This window comes from Pan paniscus, chromosome 1 (assembly GCF_029289425.2).
Source record: "Pan paniscus chromosome 1, NHGRI_mPanPan1-v2.0_pri, whole genome shotgun sequence".
Taxonomy (NCBI): Eukaryota; Metazoa; Chordata; class Mammalia; order Primates; family Hominidae; genus Pan; species Pan paniscus.
Window position 1 is genome coordinate 114,005,088 of NC_073249.2, and position 26,271 is coordinate 114,031,358.

The window sequence follows — 26,271 nt, forward strand, 5'->3', positions numbered from 1 at the left end:
TTTTCTTTTTTTTTTTTTTTTTGAGATGGAGTCTCGCTCTGTCGCCCAGGCTGGAGTGCAGTGGCGCGATCTCGGCTCACTGCAAGCTCCGCCTCCCGGGTTCACGCCATCCTCCCACCTCAGCCTCCCAAGTAGCTGGGACTACAGGCACCCACCACCACGCCTGGCTAATTTTTTGTATTTTTCTTTTTTAGTAGAGATGGAGTTTCACCGTGTTAACCAGGATGGTCTCCATCTCCTGACCTCATGATCCACCCTCCTTGGCCTTCCAAAGTGCTGGGATTACTGGCGTGAGCCACCGTGCCCGGCCCAACTTTTTCTTAATTTAAAAAACATTTCTGGGCTGGGCGCGGTGGCTCACGCCTGTAATCCCAGCACTTTGGGAGGCCGAGGCGGGCGGATCACGAGGTCAGGAGATCGAGACCATCCTGGCTAACATGGCGAAACCCCGTCTCTACTGAAAATACAAAATTAGCTGGGCATGGTGGCACATGCCTGTAATCCCAGCTACTCAGGAGGCTGAGGCAGAAGAATCGCTTGAACCCAAGAGGCGGAGGTTGCGGTGAGCCGAGATCATGCCATTGCACTGCAGCCTGGGTGACAAGAGCAAAACTCCATCTCAAAAAAAAAAAAAATTAGCCAGTGTAGTGGTGCATACCAGTAATCCCAGCTACTCAGGAGGCTGAGGCAGGATAATCGCTTGAACCCAGGAAGTGGAGGTTGCAGTGAGCCAAGATCGTGCCACTGCACTCCAGCCTGGGTGACAGAGTGAGACTCTGTCTCAAAAAAAAGAAAAAATCTGAGTATAAGTGGACCTGTGCAGTTCAAACCCATGTTGTTCAAGGGTCAACTGCACATTTCTCTTACAAGAGTAACTTTCCAAAGCTACTCCTATGTCTGCAATTTCTCAAAATAACCAGCCGGAAATTATTAATATGCCAAAAAGGCATGTTTTGGGGTGGCATATTTCTGTCTCCTACAGTCATACTTAAATGTGGTATCTCCTGAATCCCAACACCCTCAGGAGCCCATAGTCTAACTGGATACAAAGACTAACAAGCAAATATATAGTAAGAGCAAATAAACCAAAATGTAGTAAAAGCATGGAGATAGCAGAAAACCCTCAAGGGCATTAGCAGAATGGGAACACATCCTGAAAGAAGGGATTGAGCTGAGATTTGAAGGGTGAATGTGAGTTCATCAAGGAGATCAAAGAGCAAAGACTTGAGAGGGAATCTTGAGTCGTGGGATATGAAAAAATAGTGGGTAATGCTGAAATATAAAGTGCAGTCAGGGATTACAGGCCCCTTTCTGTTCTTTTATAGCACCTGGCACTTCAGACCACTTTGAGCATTTATCACCACTTCTCAACCAAAAGGGTGACCAAATGGGATTATTTGTTTCACAAACCCCTGTAAGAACTGTCAGCAGGGAGTGCTTTCCCTTCTAAATCCCCTCATGGCAGGGAAGAGTACTGGATAGGAGTAGGGGTAGAGTTCCCTCTGGAAGGTCACTACACCAGAAACGCCCCAGGAATCTGGAGGTTGGTTTTCTCACATGGAACAGTCTGTTTGGCTCTGGCAGCTAAGAGGCTAGCAGTTCTACTGTGCCAAGCTATAGGAGATGAATGAAATGAGCAGAAACCACCAAGAGGCCAAGAAGACCAATTAGTGAGCATATGAAATCTACTCCCAGAGACTCCAGAATGACTCAGAAGATCACTGAGAGGGTTATAGGTTGTGTAAATCTGGTGGGGTAAGGAACAAAGAGCACTGCTTGGTTACTGCTACCATGACCCAGTTTCTCCCTCTGGGCAGGTGTGGCTAGGAGAAACATATTTAACATGGAGATCATTAGGGCTGCCAGTAGTGGTTAGGGTAGGTATGTAAATACTTTCCAAGGAGTACAGGGCAGTGGTTAGTTTCAAAGAAATCAATTTCTAGATCCTCAATTTGATGCGCCCCAGAGGACATCTGCAGCCCTGATTTTCTTTTCCCATCTCATTTTCTCAATTGCCCTCTTCTCACTTTATCAAAAAAAGTTTATCTCTTACTCTTCCCTAATCCTGACAAATGATGCATTACTCTGGGGTGAAAAAAGCATGTAAGGCATCAAAGGGACAATTCCAAATTTTTTTTTTTGAGACGAAGTCTCACTCTTGTCCCCCAGGCTGGAGTGCGATGGCACGATCTCGGCTCACTGCAACCTCCGCCTCCTGGGTTCAAGCGATTCTCCTGCCTCAGCCTCCCGAGTAGCTGGGATTACAGGCATGCACCACCATGCCCGGCTAATTTTGTATTTTTAGTAGAGACGGGGTTTCTCCATGTTGGTCAGGCTGGTCTCGAACTCCCGATCTCAGGTGGTCTGCCCACCTCAGCCTCTCAAAGTGTTGGGATTACAGGCATGAGTCACTGTGCCCGGCCGTAAAATGTTTTTAATCACTAATTATATTAGTACAAGATTACATAGAAATGGATTCAAAATATGATTTCAAAAAAAATAATAATAATGTAAAATTAAAGAGTGTGATATGAGAGCTGGGAGGATGGCTTGAGCCCAGAAGTTTGAGACTGCAGTGAGCTGTGATGTGCCACTGCTCTCTAGGCTGGACAACAGAGCAAGACCTTGTCTCAAATAAATATATAAAGATAAAAATTTAAAGAAAAAAGAGTGTAGTCATGAATTTTCTAAATTGATGATGGTAATATCAAATTACTATATTTATATTCCTGTAGATTCCTTTAAAAGGGTGCTTTCGGCTGGGCTCAGTGACTCAAGCCTGTAATCCCAGCACTTTGGGAGGTCGAGGCGGGCAGATCGCCTGAGGTCAGGAGTTCAAGACCAGCCTGGCCAGCCAGGTGGAACCCCGTCTCTACTAAAAATACAAAAATTAGCCAGGAAGCTGAGGCAGGAGAATCGCTTGAACCTGGGAGGTGGAGGTTGCGGTGAGCCGCGATCATGCCATTGCACTCCAGCCTAGGCAACAGAGTGAGACTCCTTCTCCAAAAAACAAAACAAAACAAAGTGCTTTCATAGTTTTATTATATTAATCACAAAAAGCCAGTAATTCTATCTTACAGCTCTTTAAACTTACAATGAAAAATGTCAGTTGCTAACTTTAAAACGTACAAGGGGTACATGGTTTTTCAAGTCTCTTACAAAATATAAGAACAAAAACATTTGACAGCCATGGTTTTAGGCCAACGTCATTTCTGGAAGGGGAAACCTAGAACAGCCTAAACTTGCCTTTTCTATTCGGCACCATTCCATGATTCCCCCAGGGCAGGGTGAGAATGGTCTTCAGCTTCCTTTGCAAACCCTTTCAGCCCATTCCCAGTAACTGGCATAGGTTACTCACCTTGGAGTCACACAGCCTGACTCAGTCATGTACACAAATACTTGGGCACTCTTGGGCAAGGTACTGAATCTCTCTGTGCCTCAGTTTTCTTTTTTTTCTCTCTCTTTTTTCTTTTTCTTTTCCTGAGTAGCTGGGACTACAGGCACGCATGATATCATGCCTGGCTAATTTTTGTATTTTTAGTAGAAACTAAAAATAGTTTAGTCAGGCTGGTCTCGAACTCCTGACCTTGTGATCTGCCCACCTCGGCCTCCCAAGGTGTTGGGATTACAAGCATGAGCCATTGCTCCTGGCCTGAGTTTTCTAATTTATAAAATGAGAGTAATGTTTTATAAATTAAAATATTATTCTTTTTTTACTAATACTACTTTTAAAATTTATGTAAATTATCTTAAAAAGTGCCTGGCCATGGAAGCTATTAATGTTGTTGTTGTTGTTGTTGTTGTTTTTGAGACAGAGTCTTGCTCTGTTGCCAGGCTGGAGTGCAGTGGCGCGATCTCGGCTCACTGCAACCTCCGCCTCCCAGGTTCAAGCGATTCTCCTGCCTCAGCCTCCCGAGTAGCTGGAATTACAGGCATGTGCCACCATGCCCAGCTAATTTTTGTATTTTTAGTAGAGACGAGGTTTCACCATGTTGGCCAGGCTGGTCTTGAACTCCTGACCTCAGGTAATCCACCCACCTCGGCCTCCCAAAGTGCTGGGATTACAGGCGTGAGCCACCGTGCCTGGCCCTATTATTGTTTATTTGAGTACTCATTTAACAAAAAAGGAAGAAACAGAGAGGTCAGGCCAGATGTCAAAGGTCATTTTAGCTGGGCATGGTGGCTCACACCTGTAATCCCAGCACTTTGGGAGGCTGAGGCGGGTGGATCACGAGGTCAAGAGATCAAAACCATCCTGGCCAATATGGTGAAACCCCGTCTCTACTAAAAATATAAAAATTATCTGGGCGTGGTGGCACATGCCTGTAGTCCCAGCTACTCAGGAGGCTGAGGCAAGAGAATCGCTTGAACCAGGGAGGCAGAGGTTGCAGCGAGCCAAGATTGCACCACTGTACTCCAGCCTGGTGACAGAGCTAGACTCCATCTAAAAAAAAAAAAAAAAAAAGAAACTCCATGTCTACTAAAAAATACAAAAATTAGCCAGGCGTGGTGGCAGATGCCTGTAATCCCAGCTACTCCGGAGGCTGAGGCAGGAGATTGCTTGAACCTGGGAGGCAGAGGTTGCAGTGAGCCAAGATCATGCCACTGCACTCCAGCCTGGGTGACAGAGTGAGACTCCATCTCAAAAAAAAAAAAAAAAAAAAAAAAATCCGGTCATTTTGTTGGTCAGTGGTAAAGACTGAAAACGGGGAGTCCTTGCATTTGGCCCACTTATACTTACCTTTTGGTTTCTGGGCAGGGACTCAGAGCTTGTCCAGGAATCTGGAGGGATGGCTTGTAACATCTTTTCCTCCATGGGCCTTGAGAACAGTCTGTTCTTTCATGGACTTCCACTTAGCACTGTTCAGAAGCATCCACAGCCACAGCCATAGTCGGGTTCCTAGGCTTATAGAGTAGTGTCTCATGTCCTAAGGCTAGGCTCCACCACAGCAGAGCAGAATAGGTATCTGCTAAAATCTCCTATCACTTCTCATTTGTTTATTAAATCCTTTTTTTTTTTTATTAGAGGGAGTCTCCCTCAGTCACCTAGGCTGGAGTGCAGTGGCGTGATCACAAGTCACTGCAACCTCTACCTCCTGGGTTCAAGTGATTCTCCTGCATCAGCCTCCCGAGTAGCTGAGATTACAGTTGCGCACCACCATGCCAGCTAATTTTTGTATTTTTAGTAGAAATGGGATTTCACTGTGTTGGCCAGGCTGGTCTCCAACTCCCGACCTCAGGTGATCCACCCGCCTCAGCCTCCCAAAGTGTTGGGATTACAGGCGTGAGCCACCGTGCCCAGCCTATGTTTCCTTTTCTTTCTTTCTTTTTTTTTTTTTGAGATGGAGTCTTGCTGTGTCACCCAGGCTGGAGTCCAATGGCGCAATCTTGGCTCACTGCAGCCACTATCTCCCAGGTTCAAGTGATTCTCCTGTCTCAGCCTCCCGAGTAGCTGGGAGTACAGGCACCTGACATCATACCCAGCTAATTTTTGTATTTTAGTAGAGACTGGGTTTCACCATGATGGTCATGCTGGTCTGGAACTCCTGACCTCATGATCTGCCCACCTCGGCCTCTCAAAGTGCTAGGATTACAGGCGTGAGCCACTGGGCCAGCGGAAGTGTTTTTTAAAACACATTCTAACTGATAGCTATTAATATTTCTTGGATTGTTATATATGAGATAGGATAAGTTAAAAAAAAAAAAAAGGGCCAGGCTCGGTGGCTCACGCCTGTAATCCCAGCACCTTGGGAGGCCAAGGTGGGTGGATCACCTAAGGTCAGGAGTTTGAGACCAGCCTGGCCAACATGGTGAAACCCCGTCTCTACTAAAAATACAAAAAATTGGCCAAGCATGGTGGCAGGCGCCTGTAATCCCAGCTGCTTGGGAGGCTGAGGCAGGAGAATCACTTGAACCCAGGATGCGGAGGTTGCAGAGAGCTGAGATCACGCCATTGCACTCCAGCCTGGGCGACAAGAAAGAAACTCTGTCTCAAAAAAAAAAGAAAAATAAAATCCTAGTATTAATAGGAAAATGCCAGGCAGTCAAGCATTCTAACAGAAAAGGTCAAAACAGGGATTTCTAATGTGAGTCCTGAACCCCTACTACCACTAACCTGGAGGCTCCATGGAGGTGTTAATGAAGGTGTAAGAGTTGTTTTCTCCTTTCCAAAGAAGTCTAATAGAAATCATCAATTATATTTATGCTACCTTTGCTTTTTTTTTTTTTTTTGTCCAGAAACCCATCAAGGTAGTGTGGTAGGCCTGGCTGTCTTAAGGGAAAAGGGATTAATTAATGATATTTGTCTGGCAGGCTAAAATCTTTTGAAGCTTTGAGATCCACTCCTAAGAGCTACTTAGTAGTGAGAAGGTTAGGGATCTGCAATTTAATCTCTGGGAACAAAGTCTTAAACCAAAGAAATAAACCTCTTCAACAAACACTCAGGCAACAGTGCTGTTGCGTTTCAGGAGAAAGGTATGGATTAAAGAATTGAAGATACACTGGCCTTGATATCTAGGTCTCTAATGTAGAATCAGTAGTCTACGGTGGTTAAAATAATGGACTTTTTTCTTTTTTTGAGACAGAGTCTCACTCTGTCAACCAGCCTGGAGTGCAGTGGCGTGATCTTGGCTCACTGCAACCTCTGCCTCCCGAGCTCAAGTGATTCTCCTGCTTCAGCCTCCCGAGTAGCTGGGACTACAGGTGCAAGCCACCATGCCCGGCTACTTTTTGTATTTTTAATAGAGTTGGGGTTTCACCATGTTGGCCAGCCTGATCTGGAACTCCTGACCTCAGGTAATCTGCCCGCCTCTGCCTTCCCAAAGTGCTGAGATTATAGGCATGAGCCACCGCACCTGGCCAAAATAATGGACTTTTAATAGTAAAGAGACATAGTTCAAATCTTGACTCTGCCACTTGCTATTAATAATTAACAAATTATTGAACTTCTCTGTGCATCAGTTTTCTCATTTGTAAAATAATAGAAACTATCTCATAGGCTTGCCAACTAGATGAATGAGATAATACATTTGAACTACAAGATGCTTGACATACAATAACTTCTCAATGAATGTCACAAATTTTTTTAACGGACCATAACTCAAATCTGTCTTTCACTATGACACAGGCACATCTGTTCATCCCCACCTGCCTGCCAATTCCTTTTTTTTCACCCCCTGAATTAATTGGATGTTTTAGATGTTGTCAAAAATGCCTGAAACCAAAGCAGAAGGAAAGTGTAGGCTGGGCCCCCACCCAGAAGTTGTGTGTCAGTTTGTTCCTCCTGAGTGAGGTTCACTACTAGGCTGGACACAGTGTGGAGGGAATTTGGGCCTCTGTTACAAAGGGAGGAAGAGGAAAAGAACAATTAAGGGCCCGTTCTCAGGAAGCTCACTCTAATATTACGGGAGTCACGAGTCAGGCTTGGAAAAGAAAGAAGACCAACTAAAAACATAATTGGTTAAGTATAAATATTGAATATGTAAGTGCTAGGTGGGAAGTTCTCCCTTGAGCTGCATTTGATGCGGAGGTAGGAAGACTTTATTATGCTCTGCTATCACCCGCATTGAAGCACCTAGATCTTTTATCCCTCCAATCTGTCCCCACCACCCGGGCAGTTGCCATATTAATTGCCCTAAAGCACTACTTTAATCATGTCATTTCTCAACGAAAATATCAGACACTCTATGGAATTATCTATGGAATTAAGTACAGACTTTTTAGCCTCTCCAAATGTGAGCCCAACTTATCACCCCATTGTTCCCTGACATGTGTCAGTTTGGTGTAGTCACTGTTCCCTAAGCACATCTTGAATGGTTCCTCTTCTACACCTTTCTTTATTCTATCTGGAATGTCTTCTTGGCCCCTCCCGTCTCAAATACCACTCTCTCCTTTAAAGCTTCCCCTAACACCCTCCTAATTTTCTCAGCATTCGCTATCTAAAATTTGGGACTCTTATTTGCTGACTGGGGTTACAGTTTGTTTTGTTTTTTTGAGACAGAGTCTTGCTCTGTTGCCCAGGCTGGAGTGCAGTGGCACGATCTTGGCTCACTGCAACCTCTGCCTCCTGGGTTCAAGTGATTCTCCCGCTCAGCCACCCAAGTAGCAGGGATTACAGGTACCCGCCATCATGCCTGGGTAATTTTTGTATTTTTGTAGAGTCGGGGTTTCATTATATTGGCCACGCTGGTCTTGAACTCCTGACCTCAGGTGATCCCTCCCCACCGCCTCGGCCTCCCAAAGTGCTGGGATTACAGGCACGAGCCACTGCACCTGGCTAATACATCTCTTTAACTCTCTCCTAATAGAATTTTAAAAAGTAAAAACAAAGAGAAGAAGGAAATTTAGCCCCCAGAAAAATTTACTGCAAAGTAAAATACAGCTTTAAAATTCAATGTTTTTCTTCTCTGAAGATACCCAGGACAGTTTGCCTCTGCTGTTTTTTGTTTTGTTTTGTTTTGTTTTTAATCATATAAATTGCTTTGCTTGAAAGGCAAGTGGGGGTAAATATAGCAGCAGTATCTCTGATATAACATTCTCTGACCTGTCCTGGACATGTCCTTGACATTGTCCTTTAGAAAGGAAAGAGAAGGAGAGAAAGTGTGTCCCTGCTACTGTATATAAAAGAAACTCCTATTTCTAGCCATTATCAGGGCACAAGGGGACTGATGAGTATACAGAATAAAAATAAAGGTCGAGTGCAGTGGCTCACACCTGTAACCCCAGCACTTGGGTAGGCAGAGGCAGGAGAACAGCTTCAGCCCAGGAGTTTGAGATCAGGCTGGGCAATACAGCAAGACGCTGTTCTCCACAAAAAGAAAAATAATAATAATAAAAATAAAGAAGCAAAAGATGATAGTAATTTGTCATGTCTCCTGTGTTTGGCTGTCTCTGGCAGGACAGCCAGAGCCAGAGAGAGTCGATCAGCAGTATTTACTGAGGTGAAGGTGGCCAGATGCCCTGTACTGGAAACCACACTCAGTTCAACTTCCATTTCTGCCAACTGCATTTTGAAAAGCATCCTGCCTAAATGCTTTGTAGGTTACTGAATCCCACTTCCTCCTTACCCTTTTCAGAGTTTTTCTTTTTTTTTTTTTTTGAGACGGAGTCTCGCTCTGTTGCCAGGATGGAGTGCAGTGTCAAGATCTCGGCTCACTGCAACCTCTGCCTCCTGGGTTCAAGCAATTCTCCTGTGTCAGCCTCCCGAGTAGCTGGGACTACAGTGCGCACCACCACGCCCGGCTAATTTTTGTATTTTTAGTAGAGATGGGGTTTCACTATGTTGGCCAGGATGGTCTCAATCTCTTGACCTCGTGATCCGGCCTCCTCGGCCTCCCAAAGTGTTGGGATTACAGGTGTGAGCCACTGCACCCGGCCCAGAGTTTCTTTTTTCTTAAAGGAAAATGTAAGGATACCAATAATGAAATTTAACTTGAAAATGACTTGAAATATACATCATTGTGGTTCTCTGTTAAGGGGATTGGGTGGTGGGAGAGTGAGGTAAGGGGCTGGGGGCTGAAAGGAAGGCTGAGTAGAGAATGACCCCTAAGTCTTTGCTCTATGTTGTTGACCCTTTTATAATGAGAATGATTTATGAATTATGTGTATAATTTTTTTAAGTAGAGAAGGAAGGAAACAAATAATGTGTTGAGAAATAGCTCACCTGTGATTTATACAGGATACTTGATTTAGACATATTATGTATTCTCTATTGCTATCAAGTAAAATATCTGTTTAGTAGGTTAACTGTGATTACCTTATTTCCAGTGTCTAGTACAGTATCACACCAATGCAAATTTTAAATTATGTACTAATTCTGCCTCCCATTTCTGTCTTTTGATTACTTGTTTCCTTGATAAGATTAAAATTAGAGAACCTTGTGATAGTACCCTTGGCACACGTGCCCACCCTTTTAGAAGATCATTTGTCAAATTAACAAAGCAATGCTGTGCTAGAAATCAGTGTATACATTAGTGTACATAAAGTCCCTCATATAATGCCTCATACATGCTGGTTGCGCTGTAAAAACTAAGACCTTTCTTCTCTTCCCCTTTGTCCAAGGAATAAGACAGGGTTGACATCAAAGAATTTCAATTTGTAAGCATCTGGCCTAGCAAAGTTAGTTAGAGCTAGGAAGTGTGTTAGGTATTATTTCACCAATTTTCCTCATCTTAAGATAGAGAAACTCAGGCCCAGAGAGGGTTAATGTTTAATACAGGTTACAAATCCACCGAGTGGCAGAGTCTTAATGAACTCTTCTAAACTTCTACCTAGCCGGGCACTGTGGCTTGTGCCTGTAATCCTAGCACTTTGGAAGGCCGAGGCAGGTGCATCACCTGAGGTCAGGAGTTCGAGACCAGCCTGGCCAACATGGTGAAACCCCATCTCTACTAAAAATACAAAAAATTAGCCAGGCATGGTGGCGTGTGCTTGTAGTCCCAGCTACTCGGGAGGCTGACGTGGGAGAATCGCTTGAACCTGGGAGGCGGAGGTTGCAGTGAGCCGAAATCATGCCATTGCACTCCAGCCTGGGTGACGGAGCTTTTTTGAAACTTCATCTCAAAAAAAAAAAAAAAAAAAAAAATCAAAGTACTGGCCTAAAGGCATTTTAACCTCTCTCAGAGCACAGTATGTGAAGAACAGGCATAGTTCATTATTATTATTATTAGCATATTAGCAGCTTATCATCCTTGTCAGTTTTGGCTTCTGTGTGTGAGTTTTCAATACAATGTTTCAAAGGCCAGAGCAGCTTTCCCTCCTCCTCAGGGAGTGAGCCAGCATCCAGGTGTCTCTGAAGAACAATACCTACCCTTGACTCCCCAGGTGGCTTTGTGATGCTGAGCCTCACAAAGACAGGGAGGTCTTGTGGAAGGGAAGCCCTCAGCCCTCAGCCCTCAGGGTGCTGACTGGGGTGAGCTCCAGGAAAAGCTTGCCTAATTCTCACCTAGAAAAACAGAGCTCTTCTCTGGAATTCAAACACAATTTAGAGAGGTCAGAGAAATTCAAAGCCTGGGGCCCTTTGTCCTCCTGGTGCCCAAACAACCACACATTCTGCTTTCTGCTTCACAGTTTATAAAGCACTACGAAAGGCAGGAGATCTGCATAATAGGTAGTTCACTGTTCTTATTTTATAAAGTAAAAGCAAACAAACAAAAACAGCCCAGAAAGAAACAGGTGAAGAGAAAGGAGAAGACACTAACATGGCTTAAGCACTCATGTGTCCTAGGCATCTTAGATCCCTCATCCCACTTTCAAAACCTCCCTGGAAGGAAGCGTTATCCCTATTTTATAGAAACGGAAGCTTACAGGCCAAGCAGCATGTCCAAGGTCGCACAGCAACAAAGTGGCAGAGCCAGAAGTTGAAGTACATCCTTTGACCTCTATCTAGTAAATTGAGTGCACCTTCTACAGCCCCACATGAGGAAACCCAATCCCAGAGCGGTAACATGCCCTGCAGAAGGTCACGTAGCTAGTAAATAGCAGGGCTGGAATCTGACTGTAATTCTCATCTGAAGCTTGAAGTGGACAGTCTCTGTTTTAACAAGATGTTTTGTTTGCTGGTGGGAAACAGAGCTTATGGAAGAAAATGAAATGTCACGCATAAATTGATCTGTTTAGATTAGATTTGATAACTTCGGTTGGGGGTATCACTTGCAGGGAGAGGTCTCTAAACTAAAACTCCACAGTACAAAATCACAAAGCGGATGAACAAGTTGGGCAAGGAAAGAAATAAATACTGGAGGCTATGCTGACCAAAAAACTAAATCTTAAATTTCACTACTCAGCCTTAATTGAGTCTTTAAAGTAACAACTTACTTTTTCAATAAATGACACATGATCATAATACAAAATTTAAAAGATATAACAGATATGATGTGAAAAGTCCCTTTCCTTCCCTCCCTAACCGTTTATCCAGCCTGACCATTATAGAGTATCCAGAAATCTTGATTTGGCCTAAATAAAGAGTGTTCTATGTATTGGAAGAGGGTACTCTTTACATAGTGTGATCTGAGAAGTGTGGAAAGATCCAATGCATTGTAAAAATACATCTCCACTGGCTTGCTTCTACCTTCCCTTTCTACCTAGCAAGAAATTCTGCCAGTGAGAGGTAATCCTTTCTGCTAAACTAAGAGGAGGACATTACTTCCAGAACTACATAGGAAAAGCATAATTTTGCCTAAGGGCCTTTCTGTTCATCAACCTAATCATTATTTTCCCTTGTCTTTTTTTTTGAGACGGAGTCTCGCTCTGTCGCCCAGGCTGGAGTGCAATGGTGCAATCTTGGTTCACTGCAACCTCCACCTCCACGGTTCAAGCAATTCTCGTGCCTCAGCCTCCCAAGTAGCTGGGATTACAGGTGCATGCCACCATGCTCAGCTAATTTTTGTATTTTTAGTAGAGATGGGGTTTTACCACGTTGGCCAGGATGGTCTTGAACTCCTGACCTCAGGTGATCCATCCGTCTCGGCCTCCCAAAATGCTGGGATTACAGGCATGAGCCCCCGTGCCCGGCCCCCTTGTCGTTTTTGTTCTCTCTACTTTCTTCCTGAAAACATACGCCCATCTGGGGAGGCCCTAAGAGACCCTCACTAAGGCTTAACTGATTTCAGGATTTTATTTTATTTATTTATTTTATTTTGAGATGGAGTCTCATTCTTGTTGCCCAGGCTGGAGTGCAAAGGTGTGATCTCAGCTCACTGCAACCTCTGCCTCCTGGGTTCAAGCGATTCTCCTGCCTCAGCCTCTCAAATAGCTGGGATTACAGGCATGTGCCACCACACTCAGCCTTTTTGTTTTGATACGGAGTTTCCCTCTTGTTGCCCAGGCTAGAGTACAATGGCGTGATCTCAGCTCACCGCAACCTCCGCCTCCCAGGTTCAAGCGATTCTCCTGCCTCAGCTTCCCGAGTAGCTAGGATGACAGGCATGCGCCACCATGCCCGGCTGATTTTTGTATTTTTAGTACAGATGGGGTTTCTTCATGTTGGTCAGGCTGGTCCCGAACTCCCGAACTCAGGTGATCCATCTGCTTTGGCTTCCCAAAGCGCTGGGATTACAGGCGTGAGCCACCGCGCCCGGCCTAATTTTGTATTTTTAATAGAGACAGGGTTTCACTATGTTGGTCAGGCTGGTCTCAAACTCCTAACCTCAGGTGATCCACCTACCTGGGCGTGAGCCACTGTGCTCGGCCTGATTTCAGGATTTTAAATATAATACATTTCCCCACCAGCCCCACATTTTCCAGAAGAGCTAGCTTAACACAAACTAGATTTTGCTCATGGGTGAAATGTGAAGAATTTTTTTTTTTAGATGGAGTCTCACTCTGTCGCCCAGGCTGGAGTACAGTGGCACGATCACGGCTCACTGCCACCTCTGCCTCCCAGGTTCAAGCAATTCTCCTGCCTCAGCCTTCTGAGTAGCTGGGATTACAGGTGCACGCCACCATGCCTGACTAAGTTTTTGTATTTTAAGTAGAGACAGGGTTTCACCATGCTGGCCAGGCTGAGCCACCGCACCCAGCCACTAGTGTCCTAGAAACATAATTTTTTGGCCAGGCGCGGTGGCTCATGCCTGTAATCCTAGCACTTTGGGAGGCCGAGGAGGGCGGATCACCTGAGGTCAGGAGTTTGAGACCAGCCTGACCAAGTTGGAGAAACTCTGTCGCTACTAAAAATACAAAATTAGCCAGGTGTGGTGGCACATGCCTGTAATCCCAGGTATTCAGGAGGCTGAGGCAGGAGAATCGCTTTAACCCAGGAGATGGAGGTTGTGGTAAGCAGAGATTGCGCCACTGCACTCCAGCCTGGGCAACAAGACGAAACTCTGTCTCAAACAACAACAACAACAACTTTTAAAAAATGTTTACTTTTGGATGGGTAGTGACATTGTGGGTGACTTTTTCTGTCTTTTATCTAGAGCTGTATTAATGTTGCTATACTGTTCATGTAATTTTCTTTAATTATAAAGAGAAGAAAAACCATTCCTTAATAGAGTGGTTTGCAATAAAAAACTCAATAGGGAACTCAGTAAAGACTGAGAAGAGGCATTTTAATGTGGCTATTCAGGAGTAGATAATGGCCCTTAATTATATTTCAATAGAGACTAAAACCAAATTATTTGTTATTTGACATTAAGAGGTGACGATGACTGTGCAGATAATTTGCTAGAGGAGTTTGCCAAAAAAGAGTAGAAATAGGACAGAATCATTAGAAAGCAGCAAAGTTGAGTAAAGGTTTTGTTCAGTATTAGAAAGATAGACAAAGTAGGTGTGAGCTCTGCCTCCTTAGCTATTTCTGTTGTAAACCTAGAGAAGACCTGCTTAACAGTGGAGAATTGCTAACATCCTGAGAAAACCTCTTCACTTTCTGTTATTTCACTTTTTAAAAAACAAATAGAGGCAAAGGGTCTTCCTAAATAATGTTCATAAGGGATCAGTGGCAGGGCATTGGGGAGGGGAGGAAGCTGCTTGATTATAAATTCTTTTTTTTTTTTTTTTTTCTGAGACAGAGTTTCACTCTTGTTGCCCAGGCTGGAGTGCAATGGCATAATCTTGGCTCACCGCAACCTCCACCTCCTCGGTTCAAGCAGTTCTCCTGCCTCAGCCTCCTGAGTACCTGGGATTACAGGCATATGCCACCACACCCAGCTAATTTTTGTATTTTTAGTAGAGACAGTGTTTCACCATGTTGGCCAGGCTGGTCTCGATCTCCTGACCTCATGATCCGCCCGCCTCAGCCTCCCAAAGTGCCGGGATTACAGGCATGAGCCACTGCACCCGGCTGATTATAAATTCTTTACATTTCACCCATGAGCAAAATTTAGTTTGTGTCAAGCTAGCTCTTCTGGAAAATGTGGGGCTTGTGGGGAAACATATCACATTTAAAATCCTGAAATCAGGCCAAGCATGGTGGCTCACACTTGTAATCCCAGCACTTTGGGAGGCCGAGGCCGGTGGATTACTTGAGGTCAGGAATTTGAGACCAGCCTGGCCAACATGGTGAAACCCTGTCTCAACATGGGAACACTTACCTGTAGTCTCAAGAGGCTGATGCAGGAGTATCCCTTGAGCCTAGGAGGCTGAGGCTACGAATGTGCCACTACACTCCAGCCTGGGCAACAGGGCAAGACCCTGTCTCAAAAAAAAAAAAAGAAAAGAAAAGAAATGTAACACCATTGAGGTGAGATAATAAGAGATATTCTGCTACTTTTAAAACAATTAAAATTTCGGCTAGGTGTGGTGGCTCACGCCTATAATCCCAGTACTTTGGGAGACCAGGAGTTTCAGACCAGCCTGGGTAACATGGAGAGGCACCATCTCTACCAAAAAAAAAAAGAAAAATAAAAAATAAGAAATAAATAAATTTTTAAAAAGTAAAATTTCTAGTCCCCAATACTAAAAGATACTGAAAGAAATTGCCAATGGGGTTGCAAACCGCAAATGGAAATACTATTGAAATTATTGACAGTGGGGAAAGGGTCAGAGAGTAAAATGTCTTTGATTTTTTAAGTATGAAAAAAGACTTCCTTTAAAGATAGAGATTGACCAAACCTGCTTAGCTTAAGTAGTTGCATATCTAGAGAGTAAGACTGTGGAATAGAGTAGGGTTTTGTTGTTGTTATAAATATTTGGTATTACCTTAAAATTACATCCATATAGGCTGGGTGTGGTGGCTCACGCCTGTAATCCTAGCATTTTGGGAGGCCGAGCTGGGTGGATCACCTGAGGTCAGGAATTTGAGACCAGCCTGACCAACATGGTGAAACCCCATCTCTACTAAAAATTTGAAAATTAGCTGGGCGTGGTGGTGGGACCTGAAATCACAGCTACTTGGGAGGCTGAGGCAGGAGAATCCCTTGAACCAAGAAGGTGGAGGTTGCAATGAGCCGGGATCGTGCCACTGTACTCCAGCCTGGACGGCAGCAAAAGCGAGACTCCATCTCAAAAAAAAAAAAAAAAAAAAAAAAAATATATATATATATATATATATATGTATACAATACAATAATCAAACTTTATTTTAAAAAATGTTCTCAGGCTGGGCACGGTGGCTCACACCTGTAATCCCAGCACTTTGGGAGGCCAAGGCGGGTGGATCACGAGGTCAGGAGTTCGAGACCAGCCTGGCCAACATGGTGAAACCCCGTCTCTACTAATAATACAAAAACTTAGCCGGGCCTGGTGGCTGGCACCTGTAGACCCAGCTACTTGGGAGGCTGAGGCAGGAGAATTGCTTCAACCTGGGAGGCGGAGGTTGCAGTGAGCCAAGATCTTGACACTGCACTCCAGCCTGGGTGACAGAGTGAGACTCAGTGAGAGATTTTTTGTATTTTTAGTAGAGACACGGTGGAGGCTCCATCTCAAAAAAAAAAAAAAAAAAAAAAAAAAAAAGTTCCCCAGGTGGAAAAAAATTACATTCTGAAAACTAGTAGGAAAATTTTCAATGATCTCTAGAACATTTTGGCATGGATTATCAAAAGATGTTTTACGAGCATGTAAAGAAATTGACTCTAGGCACTAACAAGGGGCCACTACGGGCAAGTTCTTTCATTCAGCAAATATTTGTTGCGCAAATTCTGAGTTATAGTTACTGTGCAAGACACAAGGGATGAAGCAGAAAACAAAACAGGCACATTCCTGCCCCTTGTGGAACTCTGGTGAGGAAGACAAATAATAAAACGTATGGTATAATTACAGCTTGTGATAAGTGCCAAAAAAGAAAACCCAGGGATTTATGTGAGCCCATAATTACAGGAACTAGCTTCACGGGAGAGGAGGCAGTGCTAGAGAAATCCTCTGTGAGGACACAGTATTTAAACTGCTACCTGAGGGATGAATAGAATTTAGGTGGACAATGCGTGCAGAGTGCTACAGAGAAAATCTGAAAACACCATGTGAAAGAGTCATGAGGCAGGAATAAGCTTGCCATGCTAGAGGAACAGAGAAAAAGCTGAGGTGGCTGGAACAGTAAACAGGAGGGAGAGTGCAGATAAGCAGGGGCCACATCACACAGGCAGTAACTAATGCTATTTTCTTTTTTAAAATGATTACTGGACAGGTAGATGAAAGAAATAAAAACACACTGTTGGAGAGAAAACATCATTTCTTTTTTTACCCTTTTTAGGTTCTTAGTTGAGACACTTGAAAACAAGCGTCAGATTAACAAAAGAAAAACAAGTTTATTAACATGCTGTACCCATCAAGTGGGAGAGGCCTCAGTTCAAAAGTATTTCTCTCTCCAGGCAGTGGCTTAGGGACCTTGTTTAAATAGTATTTTAACAAAGAACCATGAATTTTTTTTTTTTTTTTTTTTGACAGAGTCTTGCTCTGTCGCCCAGGCTGGAGTGCAGTGGCATGATCTCGGCTCACTGCAACCTCACCTCCTGGGTTCAAGTGATTATTGTGCCTCAGCCTCCCGAGTAGCTGGGGTTACAGGTGTGTGCCACCACGCCCGGCTGATTTTTGTATTTTTAGTAGAGACAGGGTAATGCCATGTTGGACAGGCTGGTTTCGAGCTCCTGGCCTCAAGCAATCCACCTGCCTAGGCCTCCCAAAGTGCTGGGATTACAGGCGTGAGCCACCGCACTCGGCCAGAGCCATGAATCTTACGAAGTGCTGAAACAAAGAAGAGTATCTTTAGGCTTCCAAAAGGCAGGAAAATGTGGGAAGGTAAATTAATGGGAAGAGTAAAGTCTGCTCCTGGATCCTCTAGCACCGCTGAGCTGTTTCTGAGCGGATGAAGGCAGAGTTAGGAAGGGCGGTGTGCCCATGTGTTTTAAGCTTTTAAACTAAAATCCCCAGTATTTTAGAGAGAAATATTTTGGTTTCCTTCAACACACTAAATTTGTTTTCTGCAAGGTAACTGATCAAAATGGTTGGGATGAACCAGTTATTACTTTTTTTTTTTTTTTTGAGATGGAGTCTCGCTCTGTCACCCAGGCTGGAGTGCAGTGGCGCTATCTAGGCTCACTGCAAGCTCCGCCTCCCGGTTCACACCATTTTCCTGCCTCAGCCTCCCGAGTAGGTGGGACTACAGGCGCCCGCCATCACGCCTGGCTAATTTTTTGTATTTTTAGTAGAGACGGGGTTTCACCATGTTAGCCAGGATGGTCTCGATCTCCTGACCTCGTGATCCGCCTGCCTCGGCCTCCCAAAGGGCTGGGATTACAGGCGTGAGCCACCGCGCAGTTATCACTTCTACAACCAAATTATATCCCAAATCCATCCACTTCCCGCTTTCTCCTCCCTAGATCAAATCACCACCATCTCCCCTGGGCTACTGCTACTGGTCTTGTTTTCACTTTTACTTCCCACAGTCCATCCTCTATACAGCAGCTAGAGTGATCTAAAATGTAAATCAGGCCATTTGAATTCTTTGCTTAAAAATCCTTCAATGGCAGCCGGGTGCGGTGGCTCACGCCTGTAATCCCAGCACTTTGGGAGGCCAAGGCGAGTGGATCACCTGAGGTCAGGAGTTCAAGACCAGCCTGACCAACATGGAGAAACCCCGTCTCTACTAAAAATACAAAATTAGCCGGGCATGGTGGCACATGCCTATTACTAGGCAGGCTACTAGGGAGGCTGAGGCAGGAGAATCACTTGAACCTGGGAGGCGGAGGTTGCGGTGAGCCAAGATTGAGATCATGCCATTGCACTCCAGCCTGGGCAACAAGAGTGAAACTCTGTCTCAAAAAAAAAAAAAAAAAAAAAAATCCTTTTATGGCTTCCCATTTGTCACAGGTTAAGTTTGTCACAGATGCAGAGGTGGAGTTTGGGATTCAACATGTTATTAAGGTTTAACATCTGTGACAAGGAAGAAAGAGAAATCTGAGTTGGACTGAGGAAGAAATCCGTGATGCAGACCAAAAATAGCCTTGGCCAACCTATCAAGGAGCTCTGAAAAACGAGTATTATCCGTCAGAATTGTTAGGTTAAAATAGCTGGGGCTTTATAACCCTGCTCACTTAGTCTCTAGAAGCGGTCTGCTCTAAGAAGGGTATATCCTTAAGCAGTGAGGCTCTCTGTGTCTGGGGCAGATTCTGAAAGGGCTGTTTGGTGACTACACTCTTTACATCTGGGCATCAAGTCCTTCCTTAAAGGAGGATATGGATGGTACATCTCTTGTCCATCTCACCACTGCATTTAGAATAAAAGGCCTTGCCAAGCACATTGTGTGAGTCTGTAGTCTCAGCTATTGGGAAGCTGAGGGGTGAGGATTGTTTGAGCTTCAGAGTTCCAGGCTGCAGTGTGCTATGATTGCTCCTGTGAATAGCCACTGTACCCTAGCCCAGGTGACACAGGGAGACCCCATCTCTAAAAAAGTAAGTTAGTAAATAAAAGAATTTCAAGACCTTACATAATCTAGTTTCTGTCTACCTTTCCTCTACTTGCCTTTGTTCACATTTTGCTCTGGGTACACTGCCCTCCTTGTTTTTTTAAGCCCATCCCTTCCTCAAGGACTTTGTGCTTGCTGTTCCCCTTGCCTGGAATGGTATACTCTCAGTCTTCACATGGCTAGTGCCTTCAGAAGTTGTGTGCCTTTCTCCTCATTATTCTGTTTAGTGTTGCTCCATTTCACTTTCCTCATAAAATGATCTGAATTTTTATTTACATCTATCTCATCAACTAGAATGTAAATTTCGTGAGAGTCTCGGTGTGGTCTGTTTTTTCCACTTCTCTAACCCCACTCAGTACCTAGAACACAGTAGACCTCCACAAATATTTATGGTTCTTTTGCTTTTTTTTTTTTTTTTTTTTTTTGAGACAGAGTCTCGCTCTGTTGCCCAGGCTGGAATGCAGTGGTGTGATCTTGGCTCACTGCAAGCTCTGCCTCCCGGGTTCATGCCATTCTCCTGCCTCAGCCTCCCGAGTAGCTAGGACTACAGGCGCTCGCCACCATGCCCGGCTAATTTTTTGTATTTTTAGTAGAGACAGGGTTTCACCGTGTTAGCCAGGGTGGTCTCGATCTCCTGACCTCATGATCCGCCCACCTCGGCCTCCCAAAGTGCTGGGATTACAGGCGTGAGCCACTGTGCCCAGCCTGTTTTTTGTTTTTTTTTAAAGATGCGATCTTGCTCTGTTGCCCAGGCTGGAATGTGGAGGTGTGATCATAGCTCACTGTAGCCTCAAACTCCTGGGCTCAAGTGATTCTCCTGCCACAGCCTCCCAAGTAGCTAAGACTACAGGCATGTACCACAACACCTGGCTAATTTTTAAAATTTTTTGTGGAGATGAGGTCTCACTAGGTTGTCCAGGCTGGTCTCAAACTCCTGGCTTCAAGTGATTCTCCTATCTCGGCCTCTGAAATGCAGAAAGGTACATTGAATGATACCTACATTTTTACAGATAGCTACAGTTTTAGCTAACTAAATTTTGTCCAAATAATATTTATTAGTATTAAGGTTAACCTGAAGGGAGACCTCTAGTTGGCTGATACAAGTCTGTCTGGTCCTGTCAAACAGTTAAAAGTCAATGATTTGTATCAGAAATGTTGTGATCATCCAAATTTCTGATGACACAAAGCTGGGAGTATTGATGGCTAAAATATTGGATGATGGGTTTCAGATTCAGAAGGACCTGAAAGTTCATCAACAACAGAATGGACATTGAATTGTGGTATATTATTCAAGCAATAAACTATTGTACAGCAATGAAAGTGAGTGAACTACTGCTATCAGAAACATGAAGAAACTTCACAAAGAAAATGTTGAAAGAAATAAACCAAACACACACAAAGGAGTATAGATTGCATGATGCCACATGTATGTATGTTTCCAATCCAGGCAAAACTATTCAGTGGTGTTAAAAGTCAGGACTGGTTCTCTATAGGAAGGAGGAAGGGGGCATGAGTTAGGCTTCTGAAGTGCTGGTAATAACTTTCTTGACCTATGTGGTAGTTATATAAATATGTTTACTTTGCAAAAATTCATTGATCATTGATGTGTGCACTTAGGATTTGTGCACATTTTATATGTGTGTTATGTTAATTAATTCATTTTTTTTTTTTAGATGGAGTTTTGCTCTTATTGCCCAGACTGGAGTGCCATGGTGTGATCTCAGCTCACTGAAACCTCCACCTCCCAGGTTCAAGTGATTCTTTTGCCTCAGCCTCCCAAGTAGCTGTGATTACAGGCATGTGCCACCACGCTCGGCTAATTTTGTATTTTTAGTAGAGACAAGGTTTCACCATGTTGGCCAGGCTGGTCTCGAACTCCTGACCTCAGGTGATCTGCCTGCCTGGGCCTCCCAAAGTGCTGGGATTACAGGCGTAAGCCACGGTGCCTGGCCTATTATATGTTAATTTTAAAGTTAAGAGTGAAATAGACTTGGGAGATTTATTTAACTAAAAACTCCTTTTTTTTTTTTTTTTTTTTTTTGAGATGGAGTCTTGCTGTGTCACCCAGGTTGGAGTGCAATGGTGCAATCTCAGCTCACTGCAAGCTCCGCCTCCCAGGTTCACGCCATTCTCCTGCCTCAGCCTCCCGAATAGCTGGTACTACAGGCACCCACCACCATGCCTGGCTAATTTTTTGTATTTTTAGTAGAGACAGGGTTTCACTGTGTTAGCCAGGATGGTCTCAATCTCCTGACCTTGTGATCCACCCACCTCGGCCTCCCAAAGTGCTGGGATTATAGGTGTGAACCACCACACCCGGCCTTAACTAAAAACTCCTGTGTAGTTCCTGATTTTGAATAAAAGAATTTTAACATTTTGCCAGTTAGTATCATAGTTGCTTTTCATTTGGGGTAAATAGTTTTTATTATGTTGAAGTAGTTTCTTTTGATTTTCTTTCACAGTTTTTGTTAGAATGGCTACTGAATACACTATAACACCTATTGCTGCAGGGATGGGGGCAACGGGTATTTTCATGTGCTGCTACTGAAATATGAAGTGTTATAGCCTTTTTGGAAAGCAGTCTGGCAACAGCTATTATTTTAAATATACCCTTTGGCCAGGTGCGGCAGCTCACGCCTGTAATCTCAGCACTTTGGGAGGCCAAGGAGGGTGGATCATCTGAGGTCAGGAGTTTGAGACCAGCCTGGCCAACATGGTGAAACCCTGTCTCTACTAGAAATACAAAAATTAGCCGGGCGTGATAGCGCGTGCCTGTAATCCCAGCTACTCAGGAGGCTGAGGCAGGAGAATCACTTGAGCCCGGGAGGCAGAGGTTGCAGTGAGCCAAGATTGTGCAACTGCACTCCAGCCTGGGCGATACAGCGAGACTTGGTCTCAAAAAATAAAATAAAATAAAAAATAAATAAAAATATATATATACCCTTTGACCCAGCAATTACAGTCCTAGGAATCTATCCTCTGAAAAAAACCATTAGTTTCAATAAAACTATTGGAGTAAAAACACTATAGGATGTATGTACAAGGACATTTGTTGCAGCATTTTAAGTGGCAACACACACACACAAATTGTGAATACTATGGATGTCCATCAATAGAGTGATGGTTGTAAAAATTATAGTACATTCACATTTTGGCACATCCATGAAGAGGAATGAATTTGTACTCTACCAGTTGACTTAGAGGGATTTTACACACAAAAATGTTTTGAGTAAAAGGCAAAAAAGTAGTCACTTTTTAAATGACAAAAAAACTGCATTGAATATGTGTGCATTTGTATTTGTCTATATGTGATTATATGAGCATAGAGAAAAATATTAACAACTAGGTTGATAAATTGATTATGGGGGTGGAGGGGACAGGTGATGGGGTAGTAGATGAGGACGGGGGATGGTAGAGTCAAGGAAGAAAGAAAAAGTAAAATAAGAACCAGAGGATTTTTTGTAATCTCTGTATGAGCCGGTAATCTTGTATTACAGGTAAAAAATCAAATGCAGTCTTAGGGGCATTGATATATTATACTGTCACCAAATCAAAGGACATAATAATCCCAGTGTGCTTTATGCTGTTCACATCAAATCTAGCATATTAATTTCTGGACACCACACTAAAAACAAAACAAAACAAATAACGCCCTACTTGTTGCTGCCAAAATAAATAAATTGTTTTTCTTATAAGAGGAATGGTCAGCCAGGCACGGTGGCTCACACCTTAGGAAGCTGGCTCCAACACTTTGGGAGGCTGGCCAGGCACGGTGGCTCCAACAATTTGGGAGGCTGAAGTGGGAGGATCCTTTGAGCCCAGGAGTTTGATAGCAGCTTGGGCAACATAGGGAGACCCTATCTCTAACAGAGAAAAAGAGAATTAGCTGGGTATGGTGGCTCGTGCCTGTGGTCCCATCTGCTTGGGAAGCTGAAGTGGGAGGACTACTTGAGCCCAGGAAATCTAGGCTGCAGTGAGCAGTGATCACACCACTGCACTCCAGCCTGGGTGATGAAGTGAGACCTTGTCTCAAAGAAAAAAAAAGAGGAATACTTAAAAATCAGGCAAACCTGGGTTCCAATATCATATCAGCCACTTACTTAGCTATGCGGCCTTGGGAAAATTACTTAATCCCTCTATGCCCCAGTTTCCTCATCTGTACAATGGGGATAATTACAGTGCCTATCCCTCAGGGTTATTGTAGAGTAATTAAAACAAACCATCTATTTGTTTCCTTTTTTAAAAGGAAGTGGCATCTAGAATAAGCTCAATAAAAATGTTGTTCTTCTTCTTATTATTATTTTGAGATGGAGTCTCGCTCTGTTGCCCAGGCTGGAGTGTAGTGGCATGATCTCGGCTCACTGCAACCTCTGCCTCCAGGGTTTAAGAGATTCTCCTGCCTCAGCCTCCCGAGTAGCTGGGACTACAGGCACCCACCACCACGCTTGGCTAATTTTCATATTTTTAGTAGAAACAGGGTTTTGCCTTGTTGGCCAGGCTGGTCTCAAACCCCTGGCCTGGTGATCCTCCCGCCTTGGCTTCCCAAAGTGCTGGGATTACAGGCGTGAGCCACCATGCCCGGCCAAATGTTTTCACTATTAAAGTAAATATTTATTGTGAAACTTAGAATTTACATATAAACAAGAAAGTAAAAACATAACCATAATCTTACCTTCCAGAGTTAAACATTAACTTTTGGATGTTCATGCGTTACCCAATGTGATCTGAAAAATCATTATGAGACCTGGTGACAGCTTAATTGGCACAAATTAGCAGCTACCAGTGTGTGAAGGGTTGTCATATGGAAGAGAGGTAGACATATTCTGTGAGGCTCCAGAGAACCACAGGAAGAAGCAAGGGTTATGATGAGAGCTGTCCAGCAATAGATTGAGCTGCCCAACACCATATGGAGCTCCTTGTTATAACAACTGAGTTTTTGGCTTGCAACCATTTGACAAAAAAAGTTATGGAAAAGACGTCAAGTTGAATGACCTCTAAAACTCTTCCTAACTCTAACTTTTTTTTTTTTTTTTAGACAGAATCTTGCCCTATCACCCAGGCTGTAGTGCCGTGGTATAATCTTGGCTCACCGCAACCTCCACCTCCTGGGTTCAAGCCATTCTCCTGCTTCAGCCTCCTGAGTAGCTGTGACTACAGGCATGCACCACCACACCTGGCTAATTTTTGTATTTTTAGTAGAGACAGGGTTTCACCATATTGGCCAGGCTGGTCTTGAACTCCTGACCTCAAGTGATTCACCCACCTGGGCCTTCCAAAGTGCTGGGATTACAGGCATAAGCCACTGTACCCGACCATAACTCTAACATTAATCATCAAGAAATGCTTGCTATATGTATACATACATTAGATTCACAGCCTGCATAAGAGTTTGTGTGATTTCTTACTTAGTAAATACTGAGTGGTAAGGACAATTCCAAATTCATCCCATGAAAGTTAATAGGGAATTCCTAGCAGGTCATAGGTCAGATAGAAAATCTGTCCTTCATGAAACGCTGAGGACGTGCAATTCCAATTAAACCCACTCAATCTGGAGAAAGAAATCAAAGGGAGGGGGTGGGCCTGGAAAGAGTACATCTTATCTTCAGGTACTGTTTGTTTGATTTTTTTTAATACTTGGGGTTTGTTTCTGGGAAGAATTCTTGACCTGGCAAAAATTCATAGTAATTACTCAGGGGAAAGGAAAAAGAAGAAACAAACAAACAAAAAATACATTAATGTGGTTGGAAAAAAAATCTAAGAACATGGTGTTGGTGGGAGAGAAGACTAAAGGTTTGTGGAAGACCCACCCAAGTGCTTTTGATGTTTGACCAATTATTATCTTATTGTTCTTCCTGCTATAGATACAGCTGCAATTTATGTAACAGGATGTTTAAAAAGATTAAAGAGAATCTGTAGTAGGGTTCTGAGATGATAAGAGTCCCTAGAATATGCATTTATGGACGTTTAGAATATAAGTTCCTGTACATTCTTAGAATAAACCATCTATTTGTTTCCTTTTTTAAAAAAGAAACAAACAAAATTTGTATTTCAGTATGGCTGCTTCCTTCCAGCAAGTGATATGGAATAACAGACAAAGACAGCAAACCAATAACAGAGCAAAGACAAGTTGGTGGTGGTTCAAACTGTGGCCCATGCCGGTTCTTAATTAGCTTTGAGCTTTGAGTCTAAAATGTTTTAACTCTACATTATACACGTGTTTGGAATTTATTTGGATTCAACCTGTTCATCAGAAAATGGGTTATTCTATGATACAAGCAGGATCATTGTGTGAAATTTATGACTGCAATCACCCAACGTGAAGATGAAAGTTTAAACATTTTTTTGCTAGAGGAGTTTTCAAAAAAAAAAAAAAAAGTGTTCTACAGATGTCCCAAACATACAGAGTGACTTACTGGCATTTAAGTCTTTCTGCCATGTGGAGTGCTATCTTAAATGATAAATTGGCACTGGGCACTTGATAAAAGGGCATTGGGCATATTCTCCAAGTTTCTGGTGTTAGTCATGAATTAATTGCTTGTTAACTTTAATTCTCCTAGCAACCTAGGCTAATACCTACTGCATACTTGCTCTCTCTCTCTCACTGTATTTCTGTGCATGTGTATGTGCGTAATTTTTTTCTGAACTTGTTTCTGTTTGATAATAACTTACAGACATGATGCCCCTTTCCATTAAGCACTTCAGTGTATATTTTCTTTTCTTTGTTTTTTTTTTTTTTTTGAGACAGAGTTTTGCTCTGTCGCCCAGGCTGGAGTGCAGTGGCGTGATCTCAACTCACTGCAACCTCTGCCTCCTGGATTCCAGCTATTCTCCTGCCTCAGCCTCCAGGTAGCTGGGACTACATGCACATGCCACCATGCCCAGCTAATTTTGTATTTTTAGTAGAGACAGGGTTTCACTATGTTGGCCAGGCTGGTCTCAAA

At 43.5% G+C, this 26,271-nt stretch overlaps 1 long non-coding RNA gene across 1 annotated transcript in view; it reads left to right on the top strand.

The window, feature by feature from the left end:
* The window catches only part of LOC134730811 (uncharacterized), a 41,782-nt gene extending 15,729 nt beyond the window's left edge, over window positions 1-26,053 (top strand). Inside the window, exon 2 of the long non-coding RNA XR_010112779.1 lies at window positions 21,004-26,053. This is a non-coding gene — a long non-coding RNA (uncharacterized LOC134730811). The remainder of the gene's footprint in view (window positions 1-21,003) is intronic.
* Window positions 26,054-26,271: the final 218 nt, after the last annotated feature.